General features: G+C 37.5%; 1 long non-coding RNA gene across 1 annotated transcript in view; it reads right to left on the bottom strand.

Annotated features, from left to right (window-relative positions):
• LOC117529379 overlaps positions 1–12,117 on the bottom strand; it is an 883,736-nt gene that overhangs the window by 867,266 nt on the left and 4,353 nt on the right. Inside the window, exon 2 of the long non-coding RNA XR_004566001.1 lies at positions 11,457–11,460. This is a non-coding gene — a long non-coding RNA (uncharacterized LOC117529379). The remainder of the gene's footprint in view (positions 1–11,456; positions 11,461–12,117) is intronic.

Genomic DNA, 12,117 nt, shown 5'->3' with positions numbered 1-12,117 from the left:
ATATGAATTTAATTGTGTAAACAGAAAAAATAAGAGTGGAGGAGGAGTGGCTGTGTATGTGGATAAGAACATGGATTATAAAATAGTAGACAATATGACAACTGTGATTGATAACTTATTAGAATGTATAACTATTGAAATATGTGAAGAAAAAAGCAAAAATGTATTAGTCAGCTGTATATATAGAGCACCAGGATCTTGTATTGAAACATTCACTGACTGTATGGGAAAAATGTTCTCAAAAACTAATCAAAAAACTGTATTCATTTGTGGTGACTTAAATATTGATCTGCTCAATCCAAATAAGCATAAAATAACAGATGAATTTATCAGTATAATGTACAGTATGAGTTTATATCCAAAAATCACCAGGCCAAGCAGAATTACATCCCATAGTGCCACCTTAATTGATAATATATTCAGCAATGATATTGAGAATAACACTGTGAGTGGATTATTAATCAATGACATTAGTGATCATCTACCAGTTTTCATCGTTTATAATAGAAACCATCGGCGGAATCAGCCAGAGGAGAAAATAAAATACAGGCGAGTGCGGACAGAGGAAAACATGAACACACTAAAGAAGGATTTACAGGAGCAAAACTGGGAAAAGGTATACAGTGAAAGTGATGTTGATAGTGCATATGAAACTTTTTTACAAATATTTACATCATTATATGATAAAAATTGTCCAATTAAACAAGACTACAGAAAACAAAAAATCCAAGCTCGACCATGGATGACGAAAGGGTTACGAAATGCATGTAATAAGAAAAATACACTGTATAGAGAATTCATAAAACTAAAGACTAAAGAGGCAGAAAATAGATATAAGAAATACAAAAATAGATTAACTAATATTATACGGGTATGTAGGAAGGAATATTATAGTAACATATTATATAATAACAAAAACAATATTAAAGGAATATGGGATATATTAAATAGCATTATCAAAAATGGTAATAAAAAAACAGAGTTACCCTCAGTATTTAATTGATAATAATGTCAAGAAGGAAAATAAGGATGAGGTAGTCAACGGTTTTAATAATTTTTTTGTAAATATTGGACCAAGCTTGGCAGAAAAAATTCCCGATTCCCAACCTGAGGATTGGGATAATAATCTCATAGAAAGAAATCCCTGTTCAATGTTCCTCACAGCAGTGGATGGAAATGAAATTATAGACATTGTGAATAATTGTAAATATAAAACATCTACCGATTTAAATGAAATTGATATGGTGGTGGTAAAACAGGTCATTGAATGGATTGTAGAACCATTAACATACATCTGTAACTTATCATTTCAAACCGGTAAATTTCCCAATCAAATGAAAATAGCTAAGGTTGTGCCGCTGTATAAGACTGGGGATAGACACCACTTCACAAATTATAGACCTGTTTCTTTGCTTCCACAATTTTCCAAATTATTAGAAAAGTTATTCAATAATAGACTAGACAAATTCATAAATAAACATAAATTACTTACTGATAGTCAATATGGATTCAGAGCACATAGTTCAACATCACTTGCATTAATAGAATCAGTTGAGGAGATTACAAACGCCATAGACCACAAATTACATTCAGTTGGAATATTTATAGACCTTAAAAAGGCTTTTGATACAATTAATCATGACATATTAATCAATAAACTTGAACAGTATGGGATTAGGGGGTTGGTGTTGCACTGGGTGAGAAGCTACTTAAGTAACAGAAAACAGTTTGTGAAGTTGGGGGAATATACATCATCATGCTTGGACAATGCTTGTGGCGTCCCACAGGGGTCAGTATTGGGTCCAAAACTGTTTCTAATTTATATAAATGATATTGTCAATGTTTCCAAAATATTAAAATTAGTATTATTTGCAGATGACACAAGCATTTTTTGTTCAGGGGGGGATTTGCAGGAGTTACTGAGGAGGATCAGTATAGAAATGGGAAAATTGAAAATATGGTTTGACAGAAACAAATTATCATTAAACTTAAGTAAAACAAAATACATGTTATTTGGCTATTGTAATACAGACATACAGGTTCAGTTACAAGTCGAGGGGGTAGATATTGAAAGGGTACATGAAAATAAGTTTCTGGGGGTGATAATAGATGATAAGATAAACTGGAAGACTCATATAAAACATATACAAAGTAAACTGTCAAGAAGCATTTCAGTTCTAAACAAAGCGAAACATATTCTGGACCACAACTCACTCCGCATTCTTTACTGCTCACTGGTTTTACCATATTTACAGTACTGTGCAGAGGTATGGGGTAATACTTATAAAGGTACAACACAATCACTATCAGTAATGCAGAAAAGAGCTATAAGAATTATTCATAATACTGGCTATAGAGATCATACAAATCCACTATTTTTACAATCCAAATTCTTAAAATTCACAGACTTGGTTCATTTTCAAACAGTACAAATTGTGTATAAAGCAATAAACAATTTACTTCCAGCAAATATTAAAAATATGTTTTTTAACAGATCAGGGGATTACAGTCTGAGGGGGAAATTTAATTTAAAGCATCAGTGGGCACGAACAACATTAAAAGGTTTCTGTATTTCTGTCTGTGGGGTGAGGATGTGGAACAGATTGGGAGTGGGGCTCAAGCAATGTCCAAGCATGAACCAGTTCAAACAGCGGTACAAAAATATGTTTTTTTCTGGGTATAGGGAGGAGGAAGGGTAATGAGGGTTAGGGTGTTTTTGTTTTTTGTTTCGGCTTGTAAATATATAGTATTTTGTATGTAAGTAGGTATGTGTAGGTGTATATTTATGTTTGTGTATATATATGTGTATATATGTATATGTGTATGTATGTTGATGTGTATATGTATGTGTATGTGTATATATATGTATATATATATATATTGATATCGGTTTAGGTGTGTAGGAATTTATGTGTATATGTGGCAAAGGGTATTAATGGTTGTGGGGAAGAAGGGGTAGGGATAAATAAGCTGATGCTTCACCCTACCCCTTTTCGGACATGTTGGGTACACAGTAGGAACTTTTTTGTTGTTGTCTTTACTGATCTATCTTGTAATTGTTGTTGTATCAAATGTTCGAAATAAACAGTTTTCATTCATTCATTCATAGATTATTCAAGTTGGATTCATGGATCATGATTTTTCACAAATGTATGAAACATGCTTAAAATGTCTCACAAAGCATACACCTGATTTCAGGCCCCGAGGAGGTATCCAGTTTTAATTTTTTTTTTTTTTTTTTTTTTTTTGCGCCAATATTGTAGACAATCCGATATCAGCAATCGGAGACACTCCTATTGCAGTGCATATAATTAGCAAATTGATTCAGATTCAATTCAAAATCAGTTATTGCCACAACAACTTTTAGTCTTCAAAGTGCTGTGTATGCCTCACATTCTTCTCTGCAAGACGGTGACTTGAATATGTGGAACAATTTTGAGTTTGGTGTAGCTTACACAAGGCCAGGAGCAGACCGTCATGGAACATCTCAAACCGTCTGTGTGGATTACTGTGTGAATAAGTCAGTTTTCACCATCGAACGTGTGATGGATGTATTTTGCTGATCTTCCATGTTACATGGGGATCAAACATTACATATTGATAACATCGGCAAATCGTCCTCAGTGGCATACACCAATATTTTTCCTGGCACAAGGGATCCATGCGCAGGATTGTGTGTAGTTCAGACACCACTCACACAAAATCTGCACAGCAGTGTCCGAAATGCTTACTGATTATTTGGATGTGCAGCTTTTCATTGTATGTGTGCGTGCTTGTATTTATGTGTTCCACCTACACACTGGCAAAGATCAGCTTTAAAAGGAATGGTCCAAATGTGCACCAGCCTCATGCACAGCTGCTTGATTTATCCACAGTGTTTCCCTCCTGACCCCATAGCTCTTTTTAACGTTTGTTTGGCTTTGTGAAGTAATATGAAGAAAGGGCATGATACAGAAGAGATACTGTTATAGGTTTTTATTTTTCCAGCAGGGAAGAGATTGGGGAAGAGATTCGGCGGTTGAAAAGAAATGTTGCCCTGAAGAACTGGAACCGAAGGGGTTGAACTTAAAACCAACAGGAAGATGGAACAAAGTGTCTACAGGTATAGAAGAGTAGTTTTAACAGGAAGCAGAAAGTTTGACCACATTACACCCATTCTGGCGTCTCTTCACTGGCTTCCTGTCCCAGTGAGATCAGATTTTAAGGTTCTGCTACTAACCTATAAAATTGTTCACAGACTGGCAGTCCCTACTTAGCTGACCTAATTAAACCCTATGTACTGGCCTGGGCTCTGCATTCTCAGGGTGCAAGACTACTTTATCCCTAGGGTGAATAAAAAGTCTATGGGTCACAGGGCTTTCTCTTATCGTGCTCCTGTTCTGTGGAATGATCTCCCTGCATCAATAAAACTGTTATGTGTCGACGCGGGTTGAGGAGCGGACCTGCGTCTGACGGAACCCAGCGCTAAAATAACCAGAAAGCGGTTCCAATAACAAAACAATTTATTTCTTCCACCCTTTGGTGCATAACAATGTGTACAAACTAAAACAGCGTCAGTCTGGTGGAGTGAAGGCTGGCACGCTCTCCAGCGCCTAAAAGGATCGAAGCCCGGCGCTTCTGGACTCACTGTTACCGCCAAACACCCCCCAGGTGGACACGACAAACCGACTGTCTGCGAAGGATAGAAGAGGTGAGGTAAGTCAGCAGTTACATCCAATATCCTTCAAAAGGCACACACCATCAGCAACACATTCAGGTCTGTATTTAAGCTTTATGCAAATGAGCAGCTTCTCACAACAGGTGGAGGATCACCGGTCCGCACGCCACGGCAGTGAGAAGCGAGTTGCGCAATTATCATCACAATTCAAATATACTGCGCAACAAAATACCAAGTTACTATCAACAATTAGTTAAACAATTAATCACCTCTGATGTGTGCTGACAGCATGTGTCCCTCACCCTTCTTCCTTCTCAGGCACGATGTGTCAAACCCAGGCGCGGTCCACAGCGGCTCACAAACGAACATCACAAGGTCGAGTTCCCGGCAATTCTGCTTGAATCACACATGGCTTAAATGCAGAACACCATCTAATTATCTGCTTCAGCTGAAAGTCTTTAAGGTTGCATGTAAGCACCATCCACAGGTGCTGCACATAACGTTGATGAGGGTGAAGGACTCTTCTCCACAGACAAATCAGTTTTCATACCACCTGGAGAGCAAAGAAAAGAAAAGAACACCAAAATGTCCAGCCACACCCCCCCAACACACAACAAAAACAGATTCTGTAGAGACTTTCAAGTCCAGACTTAAGACGCACTTATTTTCCCTTTCGTATGGCTAGCATACTGGCATAGTATGTTACTATGCTTTTTACTCTTTTAAATTAATGTTATTAGTAAACAGAGCGGGCCGCGGCCTCCACTTTAGCTAACGTCTGGGTCTGTTAGTGAAGCTTAGGGGTAGTGGCCGGCAATCACCTAATTACTTCTTCTGTTTTTCTTGTTGCTTAACCCGTTTACGCCCAGATTTTTTTTATAAGTGGAAAAAGTTGTGTAAGTACCTTTTGAAGATTTTTATTGTGAGTAGAAAATGACAGTGATACACTTCTGCAACAATTGTTGCCAGTGGGACAAAACGGGTTAATGCTGACAAATTATACTGTATTTGTTGTTTTTCTGATGTCTGATTCTGTTTTTTCCTCTGTTTGAGGTGCAGCTCCATCCAGTGTCAGGATTTGGACTTTTTGGGTATGTGTTCTGTTTTATTCTTATTTTGTTTGTTATCTATCTGTTCTCTTTCTTTGTCTTTCTGCTTGATTTTTCTCTGTCCTGGTCTTTCTTGTCTCTCTCGCTTGGTGCTTGGTGGTGGGCGTTCCTCTCTGTCTGGCCACACCCCGGTTCTGGAAGTTTCACCTCACACCTGTTCTTGATTTGCAGCTCATCACCTGGGTGATCGTTCGTTCATTGGCTGAAGAAGCCGTTTACTCACATTTTGTGCCTTTATAGTGACATTAATTAGCTCTTGTGTACCTTACACATGAATAATGCAGCGATTTAATCCAATTTGTTTCTTCTTGTATGAAGTGATAAATGCATCTTACACTCCAGTGCGACTTATACACCAGGAAATTCAGTAACCTGTAATGGACTGGCTCCAGGGCCTATATAGGACGTTCATGTTCGATCAAAACTATACGTTGTCATGATAAAGTGCAAGGAATCATTACTAAGCACCATGCTCAGTTTTAAGGTTTGAAAAACATCATTATTGAGTTCATTTAGGTTCTTCATTTAGGAGAAAGGAGTTTCTCTCATGACACAAACGTCAAAGGTGTGTGATCTCCTCAGACGCTTGATCGATAACGTATTAACTTCACAGAACTAGTTAATAAGTGAAGATTTGCATTTCAATCTTTGACTTTGCACATTTCAGCAAATTGTAACAGCGGTAAAGTTGCTAAGGTACCTGTTTTATGGCAGATGAATCTCATGAATGTGAGAACCCAACTTAGTCACATTTACATACATTAACAGAACCTGCTCATTAAACTCACTTATCTGATGTCACAGTGATAAACACCCTTGGTCTTCCTCTGTCTGGCCTATGAAGAACAGTAATGACTGTACTGTAGCTGCAAAGGTCAGTGAAGACTTCCATGAGTGCAACACCGTCTATGGTCCCTTGAGACTCGCTCTTGACTGACTTCATAATTCACTGCCATGTCATTTGCAATAGCCTCCAAGTGTGGTAGTAAAGCATTTTTGGAGGCTGTGCACCTTTCAGTGTCTGCGTGATTGACTGGAGAAGTGCAGAATTGCTGTACTCACCAAGGTCAACGCACTGACCCACAAAATGTAGAAAAGAAAACAGTGCATTCATGGAAGCACAAAGTTTTTCAGTTGGAGGCAGCAAACAAAACAGTTTGTGAGAACTGATGCAGTGAGAGAGATGTCCTCTTACAGAGAAGTTTGTGATCATCCACATCAATTATTTTTAATAGCCAAAGCACTGTTTCTCCATCTTACCCCCACTCGTCAACAAGACCCTCTTTAACCAGAAGGTGAGACTCTGGATTTTTACGTGGATTTACTCTCCTATCCTCACCTATGGTTGTGACTGTGGGTAATAAGCAAAACACATGGATACAAGAGGTGGAGAAGAGATTTCTCCTTTAGGTATCTAGGTTTACACTTAGGGACAGGGTGAGAAGCTTGAATGTCCTGGTAGTGGTGCAGCATAGCTAAAATGTCCATAAAAATTGTTAATTTTGTGATAAAAGCATGGAATTTGGCACACATATTCTAAATTAACTAATGTTTGTTTTCAAATATAGAGCCATCCTGGAGCTGACCTCTAATGAGCTACAGGGGTCAATAAAGAATTGCACAGGGGTCAAAATTTAAAAATGCTCCAATCATGTTAAAAGAATATACATTATTTATCTGATCATAACAATTCCAAAAAGGTATAGTTTGGACTATCTATGACTGAATGTTTTGGAGTTTTGGGGTAAAAACAGCAAAAAATGGTGACAAAGGTCAGTTTCAGTTTGTACAGTGGTCAGAAGTTTACAGTTGCTCACCAAATTATGCAAATTATTGGTTGAGTTAATGGCATTTAAAAAAAATATTTTTTTGCGAAGTCATGCTTAGTTATCATGTTACGGGGTAACATATGTCACATGTCATAGAATCCAATGGACGTCGACCTTGTTTGACCTTTACTTTGGAGATCAAACATTCAACACAGTCAAAACTATTCCATTTATTAATTATTTTATTTCAACTAACAATTTGCATCACTTTTTACCAAAATTGGAGCAGCTTTAACTTTTGACCCCTGTACAAACTGAAACTGACCTTTGTCACCATTTTTGCCATTTTTAACCCAAAACTCCAAAACATGCAGTCATAGATAGTCCAAACTATACCTTTTTGGAATTGTTATGATCTGATAAATAATGTGGTGTAGGTTTCAACATGACTGTAGCATTTTTAAATTTTGACCCCATGTAATACGTTATTGACCCCTGTAGCTCATTAGAGGTCAGCTCCAGGATGGCTCCATATATGAAAATAAACATTAGTTAATTTAGAATATGTGTGCTAAATTCCATGCTTTTATCACAAAATGAACAAGTGTTTTGCTATGCCGCCACACTATGGAGGGACTGGGACTCGAGCCTCTGCTTCTTCGCATTAAAAGGAGCCAGCGGACGTGGTTCAGCTGCCTGGTAAGGATGCCCCCTGCTTGTCTCCCTGGAGGGGGGAGGGGAGTGGTCTTCTAGACATGTCCAGCTGGGAGGAGGCCTTAAGGAAGGCCCAGGTGTATATTTCCCAGCTAGTAATAGTTTATTTTCTTTTCTTAAAACAAAACAAATTAATGCTGCTTCTTTTTTTGCAATGCACATCGGTCTCGCAGTACACCTTCACTGCCATGGCTCTGCCCACTCACACTGTTTAGAAAAACCTCTGACAGTCTGGTTACATCACATTGCAGAAATCTGATTACTCTCCAAGACATTAATGCAAATATTGCAGAATAGACACAAGTAAATCAGAATTTTTGCTGGATTGTGACGTTTCTTTCTTTTCGTATTAGATTTCTCTTATGAATAACTGATAGGTTTTTTCTCTGCCTTCATCTTCTCTGTGTGCATCTGACTCAGCTGCTGTGAAGGACACTCAAGGTTAAACACTGTGCACAGGATAAACAAAATGTGTAGCAGACATAAAAAAGAAGGGAGGAATATAGAGATAGTAAAGTATAATACAGTGCGTTAAAATTATTTTATAGTGTAATAGGTTTGGATGAGAGCAGATTAAACATTAGTGATCCCCTTTTGCAGGATTTGGGTCATGTTCTGCAGTGAATTTGTGCAGATAGGGTTAATAAAAAATATATCGAGGTGGGGGGGTCAAAATAATGGTTCTGGTGGAACATACAGACTGAAGCAAAAAAGACGAGACAGAATTAGCTCTGATTGTGTTTAACAAGCTTTCAAGAATTCGTGATTTACATATTTTACCATCTGATTCAGTCAGCATGCTGCGCAAACATGTTGTGAAATGACATGCTTTACTTTGTACAGTGTACAGATAATATTAACACACAATATACACGCATACAAAAGTTTAAAATTTCCAATCCACCTAACCTGCATGTCTTTGGACGTGGGAGGAACCCGGAGCACCCAGAGGGAACCCACGCAAACACAGGGAGAACATGCAAACTCCACTCAGAAATGTCACAGGTGGGAATCGATCCCATGACATTCTTGCTGTGAGGCAACAGTGCTAACCACTAATCCACCATGCTGCCTGGGGCACTGATAACTTATCAAAATGCTTGCAAAAAAAAAGATAAATGGCATTTTAAAGACAAATATTCTTAATTCTGTTTATTGAGATTCAGCATGGCAGTATTTTATATTTAGTCAGGTTTGTGATGTAATTGTTTTGTGGGAATTTGTAAAACTGTACATTTTTGATAAGTGCATGCAATAGCTAATCAGAAAATGGATGATTTAATTTTCCCAGAAGCCCCTGTGGTGGCCATCTTGGATTTTTAAAAATGTAGTTTTTGAAAATGGGAGTTTTCTATCTCGGCTTCTAAATGACCAAGGATTTTAACTCCATTGGCTAAATGCACATTTTCAAGACCAAGGAATCCAGTGGTGCCAATTATAAAAATGAACATGTGGGCAAAGTCACATTTATGGATGACCATCTTGGATGTATATTGGGGATGTCCCGATTCGATCACGTGATTGAAAACCGGGCCCGATCATGTGGTTTCAGACTTGATCGAAATCGTAAGTTGCATCCCGATCAGGAATCCGATATAGATTTTATCCTCATTATTTTGATCAGCGCTATTTCAAGCTCATTATTGCAGATTAATGGGCCTTTCACGTGTCAGAGGCGTCAGGAGTTGGTCTAAAAAGCATTATTTAAAATGAGACGCGTTGCTTTTTAGAGGCGTCGCGTCAAAAGCCGAGCTAAAGCGACACTTCTGACGGGAGCGCGCATTGCCGCTTGTCGGCAAGCTGACGCGGTCAAAGTTCAACCCAATCTTTTATATATATATTTTTTTTTTTATTGAACAAAAGGAAAAACATAAGTTCAACCCAATCCAACTTTCGATGCTCTGATCTGTGACGTAGCTTTGCGCTGTCCAATAGGAAAGACACATCGGGCCAAAACATGGAAGACTAGTGGCAGAAACCACTGATCTGTACAAAACAGATCGGTGCAGAAACCACTGATCTGTACAAAACAGATCGGTGCAGAAACCACTGATCTGTACAAAACAGATCGGTGCAGAAACCACTGATCTGTACAAAACAGATCAATGCAGAAACCACTGATCTGTACAAAACAGAAACGTGTCACAGGACTGCTCATTTATAGAGCAGTTTTCTGAAGAAAAATCCTTGGAAATGTTTTTTTGTTGTTGTTTGTTACCTCAAAATTTCTGATTACTGTTTAAAAAACGTTTAGAACACTTGTAATTAAAATAGCTAAATCAATAAATGTTCTTTAGAAACCTTTCATCTGTTAATTAAAACCACCTGTTATTTCAGATTTGATAATTTCTTGTTTAACATAAGGAACCTTGGACATTTATTTTTAGACAAATAATTTGTACTTTTTTTTAAGTCTGGTAGATTATTACTTGATTGTTCAAGCTACCTCAAGGAGAAGTGCACTGTTTATGTGATAAATAATAAAATAAGGTGATTAAAATGAAAATATATATTTAGCATTTGTTCATTGTTCATTCAGTTTTTTTAAAGTATCGGATCGGGACTCGGTATCGGCAGATACTCAAAATCAGATGACTCGGAATCGGATCGGGGCCAAAAAAAACCTGATCGGGACATCCCTAATATATATATATACAGTGCTGCTTGATAGTTTGTGATCCTCTTGAGCTTTTACATGTTTGAAATTTTTAGGACATCAAAAATCAAAACAAAAATTCTGGATCTTTATATTAAAATGTTTAAAATTGTGCCTTTTAAACTCACAGTGAAAAGTAATCTGTACATCATGAATTAAAAGAAATAAAAATCTAAAATAGGATTTGTATAACCACCGGAATCACGATCATCTAGAAGCAGAGATATTGTAAAGTTCAGATTTTACACCACCATTTTTTATAAATCCAAGATGGCTGCCATGGTATTTTGTGGAGAAATTGAATAATCCATTTTCTGATTGGCTATGTTATGCACTTTGTTTTTTTATGTTTTGCAAATATCCACAAAATTCCAAAGAAAGCTAGTACCTGAACATAGTGAACCTATAAGTGAAGAGACATTAATGGAGGCATAATGAAATAATTATGTTGTATGAATAAATAAATAGATGGATGTTTACTGTTTTCATTTGGCAGGTGTTGGAGCCACGATGCACCATCTGCTTCATTTTCCTCTATTTTCTGTTTCTACCTATCTTTTTACTACCCAGTTCATACCTTCTTATTATTTCTTTATATTTCTGGTGTTTTACAGTTCAGTGCACCACATGTTGACTGGATAAAGACCAGCTGCAGGCTGATTAAGGAAATATAAAGGCAGGGGAAAAAATGAGGAAAAAGTGACAATTTTAATTTTATACATATGAGTGAAATATTTAAGGAAAAAAATTTTTTTTGACTGATTCCTGAGTTGCTCAGAGAAACATCTTTCTTTGAGCTTTCAGACACAGAAGATGAAAAAATACTGCAGTAATCGAAACAGGATTGCCGTGTGTGTGTGTGTGTGTGTGTGTGTGTGTGTGTGTGTGTGTGTGTGTGTGTGTGTGTGTGTGTGTGTGTGTGTGTGTGTGTGTGTGTGAGTGACTGAGTGAGAGAGTAATTACTGAGCAATAGTTGACTTTTGATCAATCTGACTTTGCCTGGGCAGTTCCACGACCAGATTTATATGTATGATTACTTTGGTGCAAATTAGAGCAAAAAACTCAAATTTCCACCTTTGATCCCAATGACTTTGTAAACCTGACCTCCCTGAGGCCATTTCATGGCCCACTTATACTTGTGTGCCAAGCTTGGTGGGCATTAGGGTGAAAAAGGCTGTTGGACGTGGGAGAAGGGGAACAGACAGGCAAACA

Source organism: Thalassophryne amazonica, chromosome 17, assembly GCF_902500255.1.
Source record: "Thalassophryne amazonica chromosome 17, fThaAma1.1, whole genome shotgun sequence".
Taxonomy (NCBI): domain Eukaryota; kingdom Metazoa; phylum Chordata; class Actinopteri; order Batrachoidiformes; family Batrachoididae; genus Thalassophryne; species Thalassophryne amazonica.
The sequence above is the reverse complement of the archived record's forward strand: the minus strand, read 5'-3'. Positions and strand labels throughout refer to the sequence as shown.